The 18,156-nt window shown below is 36.1% G+C and overlaps 2 protein-coding genes across 2 annotated transcripts in view; both read left to right on the forward strand.

The window, feature by feature from the left end:
- Window positions 1–18,156, forward strand: part of LOC112042630 (uncharacterized) — a 168,254-nt gene that overhangs the window by 28,179 nt on the left and 121,919 nt on the right. The gene's annotated exons all lie outside the window — the stretch shown is intronic.
- The window catches only part of LOC106168747 (uncharacterized), a 45,839-nt gene continuing 44,368 nt past the window's right edge, over window positions 16,686–18,156 (forward strand). The window contains exons 1-2 of the mRNA XM_086995895.1: window positions 16,686–17,002; window positions 17,855–18,100. The gene's annotated coding sequence lies outside the window, so the exon portion shown is untranslated. The remainder of the gene's footprint in view (window positions 17,003–17,854; window positions 18,101–18,156) is intronic.

Raw genomic sequence — 18,156 nt, forward strand, 5'->3', positions numbered from 1 at the left:
AACCTATTATATTGTATCTTTTATATTAATTATTATTACATATCACAATAATAAACGAGTCGCCTTTTGATGTACGCCCGGCTATAACCTCTATTAAAAAATATCAATTTTTATGAGATTCGTATTGTTTGGTTCCATTGCCTCGCTTTCAAAAATTAGAACAGGCGCTCCAAAATCGTAAGATGAAGTTAAAATTTTTATATTGGCCGAGTTCGCCACCGACTAGAATGCCGATACACCCCCACTGATACTCCCGCGTACCAATACTCCACAAAAACACTACTCCCCAAAGCAAAGATTCCCTGGGCTTTGTAGACACAAATCGTGATTCAAAACCCTTTCTATTATGCTATTTTTTTCAAAGTTGCACAACCCTCTTGGGACATATAATTGACACATTTTATTCGAAATATATTGGGGAAAATAAAGGGCGTTACTCGAAGTCGATCTCAGACTTTGCGTGCAGCTTAACAGTCCGTAGGCCTACAGCTATGCCTTGTAAATTTGAGAAATGTTTGTGCAAAATTAATATTGTTCTCCTACTGTAGTTACCGTATTTATATTATACGCCCTTTTATTTATTTACTTAAGGCAAAGTTAGTTTTAATCTAAGATGACGCAGCTATGTCTTTTCCTCAGGCAACGATGATTTTGTTTAATTATTAAATAATAAAAAAGCAGTGCTAAAGCGCTTCGTTTTCTGTTATCTTCCTCCAACCTTCTTTTCTGCTCTTAAACTTCTTTCCCTTGTCTTTTGGAGGCATATTAGAATCTGAATTGAGCAAAATTCAAAATTTTTGAAAATTGTTGGACAACGAAATTGTAGAGACACGAGCATGCGTCGTGAGCACACCTTTTATTCTCGCAGTCCCGCCGTGTTTTCGACTTACTTCGTCATAGATGTGAGGGCGTGCGCCGTACTCAACACGCAAAGGGCACTTTCTCTTTCATTGCTTGCGACGTGCATCTTGGACCACGCAAGTCTCACTTGCAAACTCCTCGCAAACTCCTTGCGAGGGAGCAAGTTACGCTTGTGGCCTCGCTGTTTAAAGATTATTTAAACAGCGAGGCCGCAAGCGTAACTTGAGATTATTTGTAGAATAAAGCGTAACAAAGATTATTTGTAGAATCTATTGGAAATGTTTAGTATCCTCCGTACGTGCTTACATACGTGCGAACTCGAAATTTCGCATAAAGGACTTGCGTGGCACGTGAGATTCTCCGCAAAATTTGGACTCAAACGGGTCGTAAGAGCCCGTGCGGCCGGTTGTGACCGAGACTAATGTGTTGTCGCCCAAGATTTTTTAGGAACTTTGCGGCTTCTTTTGTATAATACCGATGCTCAATTGTAAGCAATTAAGATTTGTATGCACTGCGCAATAGCATAAAAACAACATCACCAAGGATCTCCCTGTGGCCATTATTTTTTTCACTTATCTCACCAATATCCAAAGCGTTTTTCCATTTGAAAAAAGTATTTCTTATACAATGTAGGCCGTGCTTCCGAGTAGTTGACCAATTTTTCAAATCTATATGTGAAAAAAATCGATGCAAGGTGACAGACTCTCCCATGATAGACAGTCCGGTTCCCAACAATTTGCATATAGGTAATTCAGCCCCGCCCTAGATTTTGACCCACTTTCGTCGATTGACCCTAACCTGTAGCCTATAATTAAATGGATGGATGACTCTCCGTTACCCAGACCCTCAGTTTCGTGGAAATTGCATAGGGGGAGTAATAATGCGGGGAGTAGGGCCTATCGTTGCGGGGGAGTAACGGTGCGCGTATAGGCCTAACGGCAATTCTAGAGGGGATTTATCGATGCGGGGATCTATCGGAGTGAGGTTGTATCGACGTGCATAATGCAAAAATTTACTAAGGGGAAGTATCGGTGCGGGGGAGTATTAGTACGGGGGAGTATTGGTGCGGGGGAGTATCGGCATGACCCCCTAGAATATCCTCACAGCATTATCTGCAATTTTTTAATGTATTTTGCAATATAATTTTCATTCCTCCCGATGATTAATTTTATTAATCAAGAGTGGGGGAGGGGTGGAAAATCCCCTTGGTGCCACATATAACACTATAAATGCGAAAGGAATTACCCTATTTGTGAAGAGAAAATAAATGTATTTGTTTATTTCAAACAGCGTACTTTTCGCGCATGCGCAGTAGTTTGAGACCTGTGCTATTCCGCATATTATTCGAGTAGGAACTACATGTGGTTCATTGCCATATCTTATTTCAGTATGATGTGATTGAACGCAATCCTACTATTATATACTTAACTATATCATGACAATACGAACACGATGAACCACATGTACTCCAGCCATTCCACGAAAAGGGGTACAATTCCAAAACAAGAAATGCAGCGATATGAACTTTGCAAAACTGGAAAACTTTTTATATTATTTTGATGAAGAGGTATTCAGAAAGTAGTAGAAGAATTTTAACCCACACCATTACTGTATTTAAAGAAATATGCACGTGTAAACATGGTACAGTATTTTTTTCGTTACGGAGGTTAGGTAACATCTAAATTAGGTTATATTTCAATCATGCCAAAGGTCACAGGCTCCATATTTGATTCAATTATTAAGAATTTGTATGTATTCAAAATATTATTGCCCATTAAAGATTTCTCTTCAATTATAGAAAATGCGGTGCAAACACATTGGTAATAAGTGGCTCGTTTTCTATAAATACAAAGGCTGAGATATTCCAATTTAAATATTTTATTAATCGTTGGGGACAGACTTGCTTTTTTATCATACTATTTGTTTATGAACAAAGTGCTATCAATCTATTATGATATTAGCATTGATCAATGAGCACACACATATCCAGTGTTCAAATGAAAAAGGAGTAATTTCGTAACGGAGGTTAGGTCATTCTACATAGGTCAGCGATCATATATTTGTTTTGATATTTTTAGCTTAAGGTAGACTTTAGAAGATGAATTCGGAATTTAAAGTATTACAGATACGACAAATTTACATAATAACATAGAAAAATTGATAAAACATGTTTATTCAAACCATTAAATGGCAAATGGTTACAACGGGTTGTTTTGCTTACTTTCAAGGACTTCATAAATACATTTACCACTAATGGATACATTTCACTGCTAATATGTTGATCTATGTATCTGTAGAATTCACATTCCATCTTTTACCAGAGTAAGAGTTTAATTTATAATCTTAGTAACAGAGGTAAGGTAAAACTCTAGTCTAAATTATGTCATACATGTACATTTAAACCGTTCAAAATCTTTCACAAGAAAAGCTTCACGGTCATTAGATTTTTTTCTTTCTCTGTAGTGTTTTTGTCGCTCTGTATTTGTTAGTGGCACATTGGTGTCTGTATAACAAAACATTAAACCTACATGCACATGATCGCAGTTAGGCCACACTTTTTTATTTTTATGGATGACATCCTCTGGGGACCCCAAAATCGGTGCGAGCGGGCGAAAAAAAAAAAAAACTGCTTAAGAAAAGTTATGTTTTCAGTACACAGCTGGAAACACTAATTTACCACAGAAACACGTATCAAACTAACAACATGTCTTTATCCATGCTCTCAAAATATTAAAGCATTGTGAATAGGGTCTACTTCGTAGAAAGGTAAAAAGTCATGAATATATATATGCTGCATATTACCAAATCTATTTAAGGTTATTTCATGCATTCTGTTGGTATAGCAATCAATAAAACAAATATCAAATAAACAGTCTTTATTTGTACTCTCAGAAAATTTAAGCATTGTGAACACTTCACAGAATTGTTAAAAAATGAAGCAAAGATAGGCCTATGCTTCCTACTACCAAATCTAAAAAAGGTAATTTCGGTCGATGCCATTTTTTCTACTTCGACTCACACGTAGCAGCCAACTATTGGGTGGCCTGTCCGACCTTCAGTCCACCAAATACCAAGACGCTCTTGTCGACCCTTTTTTCGCTACAAAAAAAAACCTGGTAAGCCTATGTGCTGCTTTGGACAGAATGTCACTGAAATTTTCCGGGCGATGATCGCTGGCCGCGGCCAGCCTTTCGTATAATTGTAAAAAGGTGATATCTCCATGTCCAATATCAATGGCAAACCAATCCAAAACGACGGCCCCCGTTCTCTTTATGACTTTAATTGTCGTGTATTTTGAAATTAATGCTAGAGATGAATTTGACGGCAAAGTGGCCATATTTCCACGTGGTGATAATACGCATGCGCAGAAAGCTCATTTTCCGCACTCGGAACTGCTCGGATGTCTCCACAGTCGACAATGACAGCATGGAGCTTGCGGAATTAGCCGAGGATTGCCGATTGCATTTTCCGGCAAATTCAATAACGACGTTTGCGACAACCGACTTCTTTGGGGGGGGGGGGAGGGGGGGATTTTTTTTTTTTTTTTTTTTTTGGAGAACGGACGAAAATCGGTGCGCGCGCAGGATGTCATCCATAAAATTAAAAAAGTGTGGCCTTATAGGCAATAAAAACAACAAAATACCCGAGAAAGTTAATGCATACAATCAAGTAGGCCGACAATAGACACGTGTTTGCCAATAACTGTCCATTTAAAGTAACTGGAAGCATCTAGAAGATGATAAAAACAATTATGTGCTACTGAAATAGTAAAATAGGACCTAATAATCCCGCAGTTCTACCTGATAAATGTAACTGTAGCTTCAATGCTTAATATATTTCGCCATGTGTCTCCCGCGAAAATAATGTCTGCTACATGCACGTTAGTACTGATGTCAGCTAGTACCATTTTTCTTGCAAAGACAGTCCTGAAAACTACTCATTTCGCTTAAAATCAGAATGATAAGTTCAAAAAGGCATCGTCAAGTGACAAACGGAAATCAATTCGATAAAACAAATCGCGATTTACCCTCGATTTCATAGCAAACTGGAGTAAAAAACTTAGATCATTAGCCTTTCTTGATAGAATTATCAGCTATATATGTATATTTTATATCTATATTAATGCGGGGTAATGTCTTTAACAGCAAGCAGTATGAATGCATACTACATCAGAACATAGAAGTAGAACTATTTATATGATCCGAATTAACTCACAAAACCACAGAAATAACGTTTTGAAGTATTAACAGTCATTTTTATAACAATTAACTTATTTCGTAACGGAGGTTAGCATAACGGACGTAAGGTGACACGCATTCTTTTTCAGTTTTTATCCTCGGGAAAACTTTGCATAACTATTGAATGAATTTTTTAGGAAGAAGTTGGTCCTTGCTTAACAAAAATGATGTTTTTAACTTTCTAAAGCAACATTTTCTTCAAATTTGGTCCGTTACTGAGGTTAGGCTCTTAAATGCGACACCCCGACTTTTGTGAGTTAACATTCTCTATGATGGAACGCATCATTCAAAATTAACAAATAGCACTGTTTTATTAAACTTCATGTATTATGAGTTTGAAAAATGCACAGGAAGGCCATTTAAGAGCATTTTCATTTATTCTTACATTGACTTAAAAAACCGTTACGGAGGTTAGGGGTTACTGAGCGACATTGATTAAACTATGACAGTGACGTAAGTAACCTACAAATTCGACAGAGATCACCATGTATGATAAAAAGAAACATGAATTCAAATTAGTTGAGGACTAAAAACACTAAAACACGGGAAAATATAAACTTTTTTTTGTGGCAAATCAGCTATAATACCGAAGCGACACGTCGAAATCGTGCTTTTTGCGGCATATAGACCCCCGGGGTTCCCGTCAAAGCAAGTGGTACTATATTAATTGTTGTTTTTTAAGTAGAACACATCGGGTCCAGCTAAAAAAGGCTAAAAAAAGCAAAACTGCAGATGCCTTTACTACCGAAAATAAGCTGCGACAGGTATTATTCAGAATTGTACCCTTTTTCGTGGAATGGCTGACTCCCATAATATGCGGAATTGAAAACATGGAAAAGGTCAAGGACGTTTCAGATCGCTGACGGTGCGCGCACGCCAACTGGTGTTAAGTCCGCGAATGACCGTTTGCGACAACTGATTGTTGAGTTACGGCAACTGATTGTTGAGTTGACGTCTGCATTTTTTGCGTGAATGGCGCACCATGCATTCGTGCCATTCACGCAAAAAATGCATTGTTGAGTTGCGGTAACTGACTTTTGAATCGTTTATTGACTGTTAGATTTTGACGAATGATTAAAATGACCACAACTAATTTAGTAGAATTAAGTTTAGATAGTTAAAGTAGGTTTTGGTTAAATAGTGCCGGTAGATTGATTTGACGTCTGTATTTTTTGCGTGAATGGTCACGCAAAAATACATTGATACATTGTTGAGTTGCGGTGACTGATTGTTGAGTTGCAGTAACTGATTGTTGATTTGCGGTGACTGATTGTTGAGTTGCGGTGACTGATTGTTGAGTTGCGGTAATTGACTTTTGAATCGTTATTATTGATTGTTAGATTTTGATGAATGATTAAAATGACCACAACTAATTTAGTAGAATTAAGTTTAGATAGTTAAAGTAGGTTTTGGCTGTTAAATAGTGCCGATAGATTGTTGAATTGACGTCTGCATTTTTTGCGTGAATGGCGCTCCATAACGCAGGTCAAGTTCGAAAATCAGCATGATCAGGTCACTTTTAGGGAATTTATGCTGTTTTTTCACTATTTTCAATATACAGTAGTTGTAAAAATTAAGTTTCCGTTGTACGACGTTTTAAAAACGTCAGAATGTTTTAATCCCTATCCTGTGAAAAGAAGGGGGCAGACAAACAATGGAAAGCAGTCTAATCCCTTTAAAATTCGAACGCAAAAACACAATAGTTTAGACGTAATAACACACAAAACCTTAGACGACTGAACCCCACGACGCCTGTTTCTGTGGTCCAGCGCAAGCGCGACAATCCGCTGTGTCTAGGTGTAATTAACAGCAGGATACATCAGCCAGAAGGTGCCCATTGTTTGTTGCGGCTATAGGATTATAGCTTTAAGATGCCAGAACCCATGCTAACGCGTGCCACTCCCGTGGCCACCTATCCTTATGTTCACTAGCTTGGCAGGCGCAGCTGATGATGTTTTAAGTGTTGCAAGAAAACTGCTAGTTTAATTTAGTATCAGATATTTAATTCAATATGAAGTGTTCTGTGGTCAAAAATTGAATTTGATAAACATGCATCAGCATCGTACATCAGCATGATCAACAAATCACCCCGTCTCAAAAAGTTAAAAGATGCTCCGTACACAAATTTCCATCATCGCGACCTGAGTAAAAATAGAATATTGTTTAGAAATAACGAAGAAAGAGACAAGCTGACGTGTTGCCTCAACTACTTCATTAAGTCACATTTTATATAAAATAATAGAGCGAATCCGTAACAGGATAAATAATAGAAATTCTTAAATAAATAAATAAATAAATTATTTAAAGAATTAAGTAAATTATTAGATGACATTAAGAATCAAATAAAAAATAGATAAAAGTTATATAATTATGTCGCTGTTCAGTAACCATATAAAGGAAAGTTTAAAAGGAAAGTTAGATTTTGCTTGTATAAAACACTTTTTATTTTGATAAAAATCGACTGCGCATGGAGCATAATGATATTAGGCTTTCGATGATGATCGTGCATGAAACGTCAAGTCATCTTCTTTTTTTATAATAGTGCTGGGCACCCAGGTCTTGAATCTTTTACTCGACGTGCATCTCCTACTATTGTATAGGCATGATTTCAGGTTGTTCGGGGGGATGACGATTGCGTTCAAAATGGGTTGTTTGCATCATAAGGCCCTTATGCTTTGTGATATATGTGAATAAACCTAGCTTACTCATTAACTATTACCAAAGTACGTAAAGCAGGGCCTTAGGTTTAACAGTCTAAGATTTATTTAATATAGGCAGTTAACTTGGACCAGTCTTGTTTCATTAACTTTGCGAATGAAACAGTCTCCGTCGTCAACGTAAATTTCCAATATGATTTTACATCACTTAGCCGATTTAACAATGTTATTGTTTAGGTTTGGTTTATATTTGTTTGAGAAAAGATAATGATCGCGTTTAACAATAGATTGCAGGCTATAGTAAACCCCCTCCTTTTTGAGCGATGTCTAATACTGTTAAATCCAGCGTACTTTCATAAACATGTAGTGTGACCACACTGTCAGACATCCCACTTGTTGCACGTTGCAAGCGATTTGTCTCATAACTATGACAAGGCGTTCTTTTTTCTCGTTGTTGTTTAAAACTGATCAACTTGTCAAGGCTAATTGCTTAGCTCTTTGCGCGTCATATGTAAACGCTAAGATATGAATGTTATAGTTGTTTGTGCCCGGGTACCGCACTTATGCCTTCTTACTAGAGCGATCTAGAACAAGCCGCCAGTTTACCCTGTTTGTAACTGTAGCAAAATATGTTCGACATGCAGTTTCTGCACAACAGCCGGAGACACAGTTTATTGTTTAGGCATGGTTTAAGCTTGTTCGAGAGATAATAACAGCCGCGTTTAACAATAGATAGTATGACCCCCTACTATTTAACTGATGTCTTACACTGTTAATATTGACCGTACTTTCATATATTATGTAATACACTGTCAGACTTTCCCCTGTTGCACGTTGGCGTTGGATTGTACTTGTGCCTCTACCAATGCACCTCATTTAGTTTAAATAGTTTTTACCGCATAAACCTTTGTGGTTTATGGTTATTAGTTAAAGTAGTAGGAATAGGATGCCTGGGCAAAAAGCTTCTAGTCAACTCACTTAGACCTAGGGTGTGATGCTGCTATCATCCGAGGAAACACCTACACTGAATCCTCTACCTGAAGTCCCCCTGGCTGAAACAAAAAATGCCCCTTGAACCTGTCCATTTTTTAAAGCGTCAAATCATTTCTGATATCATTGAGCGTCTTTAAACCAAAATCTTTCATGTAACAAAAACAGAAGCGTGTGGTGATTATTTATTAAAGCATAGGTTTATTCATCATGATCTATTTTGTAAACAATACTTGCGTATATTTTACTTGGTTTGATCAACGTCACTGTTGGCTACTCGCCTATAATGCATGCTGAACGACAGGCAACTTATAAATATTATCTGTGTTAATGACCACGTTAAGTTAAAATAGAACCATGTCGGTGAATTAATCCAACCAACATACTTATATTTATTCTTTTAAAACCAGTGTCAGGTTTTTACCTGATAAAACACCAAGTCAAAGCAAGTCTTGCAGACTGATTTTGTTTAAATTGTCATAAAATAAGTAAAGCTAAGTAAAGCCTGTTTCTAGTTCATTCAAGCTATAAAACTGCATGAAGGATAACAAGTCTCTGTAGCCAATTAACTTTCACATTGCCCTGTGCTTTAGAGTCCCGTGTAATACAATAAAATCAGTATGGCCTGAGAGAAATATAAATATGAGGACGTGTATGAAAGATGTTTCAAATAATAAAAAATCAAGAATTTAAACATATTTTTCAGATTAACCTCCACTATTATTGATCAAAACGCCTTGTCTGATGTTTACATGTAGGCGAGGGAGGTATACTCCAATATTAATTGCGAATAATATCAACAGCGACTCAAAATCGTTGCCTGTCTTTCACACTTTTACACATACTCATGAAGGGTTAATAAAAGGATTCGCGTCATGACATCTATCTCTTTTCTTCGAACAAGCAAAGGGCTGATCCGAAGTTTCAAAACTAATTTCTCTTTGACTGTACAGGGGTAGGCCTATATTGTAATTACTCCACTTGGTCGCCTCCATTGTCTTGTAAAAGTGACAAAGAATGTGTTTTCACTCGTGAGTTTACATATCAAGGTTATAATCAGTTTGAATAGGCTGTCTTGCCTCACATAAAAAGGGAGTTGTTCTTCACACTGGTTGTTGCATAACTTATGCTAACCTACTTTGTACAAATATGGTTTTAATAAATCGCCAAAATGATGACACTAGTGAACATTGTGTATCAAACGTTTTGATACAATTAAATAAATGTGCAAGAAGGATTACGGAATGAGTTACTATTTACCTCTGGCGCTAACTTCGAACTGCTACATAAATAAACAAATGTTGCAGATCGTAACAAAAATACTTGATTGTAGTGTTTTTATGACATATGATTTACATATTTGATATTGAGACATTTCTCGGCTTTAACGAATCACCCGGTGTTTACTATGTCCCCCACGCGCCCCCCCCAAAAAAAATGCTCTTTTGATTTCGAAATAAATTTGTTTTTAAGGCAAAGAAGTCCAATACTTCTTTCACGACTCAGTCATTGTACAGCAAGTTGTAATCGATATTTAAAAAAGTTAATTTTTGTACTCCGCCTTTCAGTATTTATTGTGGTGCTTTAATCGGGGACACTGCCTGTAGAGGATACAATTACAATTATCTCCAGAGGTTACTGGATTATGTCTAAGGTATAGATAAAGTACGAGGCGCCTAGCTTTACGCAAAATAGAGCAGATAATTGGCGAGGCGAAGCCGAGGTTTGATATACACTGTACAGTAGCTACTATATGCCGTTCCTCAAGTTGGGTCTGCTGGGGGGGGGGGGGGGGGGATTTAAATGATAAACTAAGAAGTCCTTTGTGAAGCAGCAGCGGTTTATATGATCGCTATCTCTGATCCCTTTTCTTTGACAGCATCATAGAAAATGTTAAGGGAGAAAGTGACACATATCCCCCGGCGTTGTTGTGTCTTCAGCATTTCCTCATTCTTGCTTACTACAATTATTCTTGGCAATTAATGAAACCGAGAAAGCAATTAAGTGATGGTACATTGAATATATTACTAGGCGCATTTCACTGAGTGTTAACAAGATCTAGCAAAACATTTTATCGCCACGCGTTCAAGTCTGATAAATCAGGGGATTTTTTTGTGAATCGGGGAATCAGCAGATATGTCCCTAGGTGGGGAGATTTTCGAGAAGACCGGTAGTGTTGTAAGGTCTGAGGAATTAAGTCAGTAAAATGTAAAAGCTAGCATATATAATCATACAATTAATGGTATCATGTGTGCCTTAGATCTCCAGTGTGTTCAATAACGAGAGACGCAAAAATGGCAAAATGTAAGCAAGGAGGCGTGTGTTTGTTTATGGGGGGAGGGGGCAGTAAGTGGTATTTGTTTGTGTAGTTGGCGAAAATAGAAAAAAGTCTAGAATAGTGTACGTACACGTTTACGTAGTTGAACATGGAAAAGTTTTCAACTGATAATAAAAAACATCAGGTTAGAAACGAAATTTGTTTAGAAATTTAAACTGTCACTCTTGTGGCACAGCGTCATGGCTATGAATCTGACATGGAGTTTAGTCCGAAATATTAGTGAATTTAGAACTAATTGCAAAAACGTTTATCTACCCTAATTTGTCAGATAACAAAAAATGCCGGTGATCCAACTATGAGTTATGTATTTAAAGTACGGCCATTTCGGATTATAAGTGCATACCTTGATGCAAAACAGCCTATCGTTTCTTCCACCGCGAGTCCCTTTAATAAATGTATTATATTACTATTTACCCTTTTATTTGACACTGTCTCTGTTTCTCTCCCTTTTTCCTTTCTCTTGTAAAAAGGAGGGTAAATAATTAAGCACTCAAAATATGCATCACTAATCTTCAGAATAGAATAAATCAAAGAACAGCTTTCACAAATTTAACTGTAGTTAGCTGCATAGTGTCACTATATACATAATACGCTGCCCGCGCGAAGCTGTTGAACAAAAGAATAGTTTTCTATGGAAGACCTTTTGTTTACATAAGTACTCAAAGGGGGCGTGCCTACCCAGGCGACAAGGGGATTAGGCTAGTCACTATATTCCGTCAAAATCGTTTAGCGACCCTATCATTATCACACTCCCTCTATTGTATTTTCTGACGTTATAATTGTATCTAATCTTCTTATGGTAGATGGAAAAAATGCAAACATATATAATCTTTTGACTGTAAATACAACACTGATAACACAATATAAGAAAACGGATTGGCCAATTGTAATTATACTCACAGGAGTGGTCAATCTTACTAAAACGCAGGTTGTGTTCGAAAACCAGCATAATCGGGCCATTATTTTAGAAGTTATACTGTTTTTCACATTTCCTCAGATTCAATTATTAGGCATGTTAACAGTCTCATTATTTAACTAATAAGATGCCTAAAAGTGTTTGTTTGATATTTCCTGCATCTTTACAACATTGTTAGTTGATTATGTAAAAAACATGGTAAACTTGTTATCATGTATTGTGTAATAAAGTGTCAAAAATGGAAATAAACTCATATCATTGCAGTTTGTCAGATTCAATCATCCACTATGTTCAGAATCTCAGAATGGAGGAGATTGGACATTTAACACTGTTCTATTGATACTTTTCCCATCTCATCAAGTTTCTTAGTTGGTCATATGAAAATGGCAGTAAAATGTTTATTTTGTTTTATGTTAAAAAAGTGTTAAAAATGGAAATAAACCCATTTCAGAACAGTGCTGTCTTGTTTACATTTTGGCATTTTCAAGGCGTGACTTTGAAGTTCCATGGGCCTGAAGACCTTTGCTAGCCACATTTTCTGAATATCTGTGAAACAATATTTTATAATTAAAAGTTGATGGTCATTAAGCTGTTAAACATTATGTAATATTGCATCAAAATTTGAAGAAACCCCTATTTTGGGCACTGCTTCCATGGTGACCATTTAAGTAAAATCATGTCACTTACTGTTCTCAAACTTACAGGAAAGAAACATGGGACTTAAATACAGCTTCAGTAGGCAATGCAGTCTGTTTGGTATTTTTATTTATTTATTTATTTTTTTTTCTGGCAATTTAACAGTTTTTTTGTGAAAATTTAATTTTTCACTTATTTGCATCTTTATTTTCTGTTCTTTGTCTGTACATTTGACAGCTTTGCTGCCTTGTTTTACTCAATATTGAATTAAATTTTTCAACGGTGTAACCTGATACGTACACTCAGAAAAGGTACATTTAGATACAACGCTTGATCTAACTGTATGATCCTTCCAACTATTCTCAGATGATCCAAAAGACCAGTTTGCACAAAATATGGCAATTGGAGTACAGAATTCAGATACGTTTTGCCAGCCGGACTTAACAGTATTGGACCAAATGCCACTAGAGGAATCCCTACCAGGTTCGGAAGAGAATATTAATAATATGCTGACAAATAGAAGTATTGTACATGATTGTCTCTAATAGTTCATCTTGGTGCAATTTAAACAGATATTTGTAGTTATTCTTCTTTTTTGCCAAGAGATTCCACCTTCTGTGTGTTTTTCGTTGGCCATTCCACATATATGTGCCTTGAAGACTGCATCCCAAATTTTATTTTATATGTTTAAATTTTGTAAAGAAATTCCTTTCTAAATTCTTTTATCCTAGCCATGTTTTTGTTTACTTCAAGGTTGAGTCATTTTCTGCTAGAATGGTGTTTGATATAATTCTTTTCTTTATTCTGCAGCCGCTCCCCCTGATGACAGTGAATCACCTGCCTCTCCTGACAGAGCAGCAGGTAAGTAGTTCACATGTAGTAAAACAAGATTCTTGTGTATTGCTCAGAATGTTCGGGAGTTTTTCTTAGCTTGCCGATTAGGTATGTCAGTGTCTACATTCTTATTTTCATCAAACTGGGACTTGGAACTCACACGGGCATGAAGCCCAGTGGTAATCAAATTTTCTTAATGTCCATTTTTTTAATAGAAGATAATTAAAATTTTGTGGTATTTATACAGTTGACCATTATTGCATCAAAAACCTACTTTGTGCACTATCACCATAACGTTATAAAATGAAAACTGTTACCTATTTTTTTTATTTACAAAATATGGTTCTTAGGATTGACAAACAGCTTAAATTAGAAAACCAGCTCTTTTGAATTATCGTTTTTATCGAATGATGCATTTTTTGTGAAATTTTTATTTATCTCATTCTGGTGTGAGTTTGAACTCACATGGGCCTGAAGCCTTATGCTTTTACTTACATTGTTATATACTGTTGTGCATAATTAAATTTTGAGGTTGACTGTGCAGTTAAGCATTGTATTACATTAGAACTGACAGCCTCCTATTTTGTGCATTATTATTTTCTGCTTTTTTAAAATTGTGACTTAGATATTTCATGGGCCTGAATACCGTTGCTAGTCACATTTGGGTGACAAGCCTCTAATCTTCCATTGGGTAACTACTAGCTAAATTCAGAGCTATAAGGTCACTTGCCTCATTAAGTTTCAAGTAGCAATAAAATGAGATTATATAAAACACTCATGTTGAGATTCCCTGTAAACTCCCATAGGTTAAGTTCTCTGCCAGATAACAGTGTCCATAATAGGGAAGCAGTGATAATTATGCAGATAAATGTTGTTTGATATTGCAAATAAGTTTTCAAAAAAATTATTTTGTATAATGCCAACATTAATGCTGTATATGAACAACAGTGCCTTATTATCCTCAAATTCGATGGGGTTATTCATAACATGCTTATACATTAAGACTAAAAGTTTGAAAAGCAGCTTTACTGGAATAATTTTGTTATGTTTTGTTTTTAATTTTTTCAAACACTGAGAATTTCAACTGAATTTTTAACTCCCCTCCACCTGAAGCTCTGCACATTTTCTGTTTTTCCACATAAGCATTTGTATTGGTATTTATGTCTTTAAACATTATGTAACATTATATTATTCTATGCACTGCTTTCATTTGTCATATTGTGATTTTCATCATGTGAATTTGAACTCTAGTGGTCCTGAAACTGTGATCTTATCATAGGGGCAGATTGGGATCGTATTCAGGGTTTTCCATGGTTTTAGTCCCCACCTGTCCTCATACAGCTCCGCCGGCTAATGCGGCTCCGCCGGCTCCATAGTCGGGTGTCGGAAACAAGTCACCGTTACCGCTTCTCCTCCTAGACTGCCAGGACCTGTGTCCCCATCTCTTGGATTTAGGTCACATATAATCTCAACTTGAACACCCTGGTTTTTTTGTCTCTGTCATTGCATTGGCCTGGGCGTTACACTTGTTGAAAGGCACCCTTGTAAAATTTTTTGAAAATTAAAGGCTAAATATCTCCCAAACCAAAGGAATTATGGGAAAAATTACTACAGAAGTGTGACTGAAAGTCATATGTGGAGATTCCAAATATTCCCTTGGATTTGACTTTAGACCTTTTTTTCAAGGTCAAACAAGGTCTAAAAATGGGAATTTTCTGAAAAAAAATTTTGTTTGTGCTATGTTTTGGAAACTAAACAGATCTAAGCTCTTCTGTTATAGTGAGGGATCACAATTGGGGACTCCTTTCATCTTTGGGAGTTTGGAGTCAATCGGTGCATTTTCACGGGAGAAGCAGCCATAAGATACCGAAACTGAAAACTTGCTTTTATTCTGGAATGGTAAATGCCATAGACCTTTTGTTCATCTCATTATGTAGAATACTCAAGTGTAATACTGGAGGTGGTGTCCATTTGTTTGTTTTCGCTATGGTTTAGGCATTGCGCTATATCAAAAATTACAACTGCAATATTCAGTGGGGAAAATGTTAAATATTCCAAAATTAGCAGAGATATGCCCATAGTTACTATTGAACTTGAATAGGAAGTCATATACTGGTAATCTAACTGTGACCTTGAAATTGACTTTTGACCTACTTTTCATGATGAACTGCACTTAATTTGAAGTATTCTGATCTTTGTATCTCCAAAACTGGCAGAGATACGCCCATAGTTACTATTGAACTCAAATAGGAAGTAATATACAAGTAATCTAACTGTGACCTTTAAATTGATCTTTGACCTACAGTACTTTTCACCATGAACTGAACTTTGGAAATTTTCTGGCCCTTATATCTCCAAAACTGGCAGAGATACACCCATAGTTACTGTCAAACTTGAATAGGAAGTCATATACTGGTAATCTAACTGTGACCTTTAAATTGACCTTTGACCTACTTTTCACCATGAACTGAACTTTGCACATTTTCCAGCCCTTATATCTCCAAAACTGGCAGAGATACACCCATAGTTACTGTTAAACTTGAATAGGAAGTCATATACTGGTAATCTAACTGTGACCTTTAAATTGACCTTTGACCTACTTTTCACCATGAACTGAACTTTGCATGTATCCTGGCCTTCGTATCTCCAACATTGGCAAAGAAATGCCCATAGCTACTATTGAACTTATATAGGAAGTCATACACTGTGACCTTGAAGTTGACCTTTGACCTATTTTTTACCACAAACTGAACTCTGCATAATTTCTTGCCCTTCATATCTTCAAAACTAGCAGAGATCTGCCTAGTGTTGTCCCTAGGTTTTCTCTTTTGTCAGCATACTGGAATATGCAATACTTATAATGCATTTCAAGGAAAACCAATAGGCCTATTGTCTAGAAAATAACAGGAGTGATCAGTGTAAGGAAAATACAGGTCAATTTGAACATCTCCTTGATTGGACCATTTAAATTGTTGTTTTTTATTTATTTATTTTATTTTATTTTATTTTATTTTATTTTATTTTATTTTATTATTATTATTTTTTTTTTTTGCATGTTTTGAGAACTTTTGTTTATTGCATTTTATAGAGCTTGTCAAGCACAAGACTGGTGGTGATGTCCAATATATATATATATATATTTTTTTTTTTTTTATTTTTTTATTTTTTTTTTTTTTTGGGGGGGGGGGTCCATACGAATGTGCTTACTCCAGCTGGTGGTACAATATCCAGAGGCGGCCATTATACTTTTTGTGCCTTGAAGACTGGGCGCTTGATAGCAATTATACTTGATCTTATTAGACGCATTTTCAATGTAATTTATTTATTTTTTTACAATATTTATACAATATCCCGAAGTTAAATTATATGTTAAAATTTTGGAAAGAAATTCCTTTATCTTAGCCCTATTTTTGTTTTCTTTAAAGTTGAGTCATTTTCTGCTAGAATGGTGTTTGATATTATTCTTCTCTTTATTCTACAGCCGCTCCCCCTGATGACAGTGAATCACCTGCCTCTCCTGACAAAACAGCAGGTACATGTAAGTAGCGTACATGTACTAGTAAAACAAGATTCTCGTCTATTGCTCAGAATGTTCGAGATTTGTTCTAGCTTGTCGATTAAGTATGTGAGTTCCTGCATTCTTATTTTCATCAAACTGTATGAATAATGTTACATTGAAATTGACTATACCTTACAATTTTAATTGATTTTACTGAATGTAAAAACATTCAGTGTTTATCACCCCGTTATGTTTTGAGCTTATCCACTTGTATTCATCAGAGAGGATACATTTTAAAGAAAAGTTTGTTTTTTTTCGCAAATTGCTGATAAACCTTCAGACGAAACAGACGAAAGCTTCTAGTGTATTTGATAACTGTTTCACAAAGTTAATTGACACTAAACACATTCAAATTTTGTCAATAATTACAATACTTTTTAACGCTAAAAAGTTTTATTTTAACCGCACTGTTTATTGTACAGTCCCTTTCAAAGGTGAAAGTGGATCTCATACCTCTGGGGAAGAAAACATGAGTAGTATAAGAATGTTGACGATATGTCGATGTATGAACAGTCCCTGACAGATGAAATAAATTAGATTAAAAGCATGTCTATTAAGATTAAGGTCTAGTCTCTCTCTCTCTTTCTCAAACCCCCCCCCCCCTTGAAGAAGGCACACAAGCTGAAAACTCAATCAGGCGCTTGATACCAATTATACTTATTACATGCATTTTCAATCTAATTTATTTATTTTTATACAATATTTATACAATATACTCAGTATAAATACGATGACTTGAATAAATGTGCACTCATTTTAATACATTACAGTATGCATTATGCTAAAATCAGTTAGTTTGGACATAGCTTATTGTATTCATCGCAGTGGCAGAAAGGGACCATCTAGATGATATTGAGAAGGAGCTATTGGAAAAAATTGAGAAAATTGCCCGAGGAGAAGATGTGGAGCCAGAGAAACAGGTCACAATTTGGGACTTTGCAGGTCAGGATGTCTACTACACCACGCACCAAACGTTCCTCTCAGAACGGATCATCTACTTGTTGGTATTCCGACTTAACCAGGACCTCGATGATAAAATCCCTGTATACAGGGGAGAGAAGACGCTGAAAGGTATTGTTGAGCTTTATGTATATATCTTTACATGTATTAGAGCGGATTCTCAACGA

Source organism: Lingula anatina, chromosome 9 (assembly GCF_051362555.1).
Source record: "Lingula anatina isolate TDL-2025a chromosome 9, LinAna3.0, whole genome shotgun sequence".
NCBI lineage: Eukaryota > Metazoa > Brachiopoda > Lingulata > Lingulida > Lingulidae > Lingula > Lingula anatina.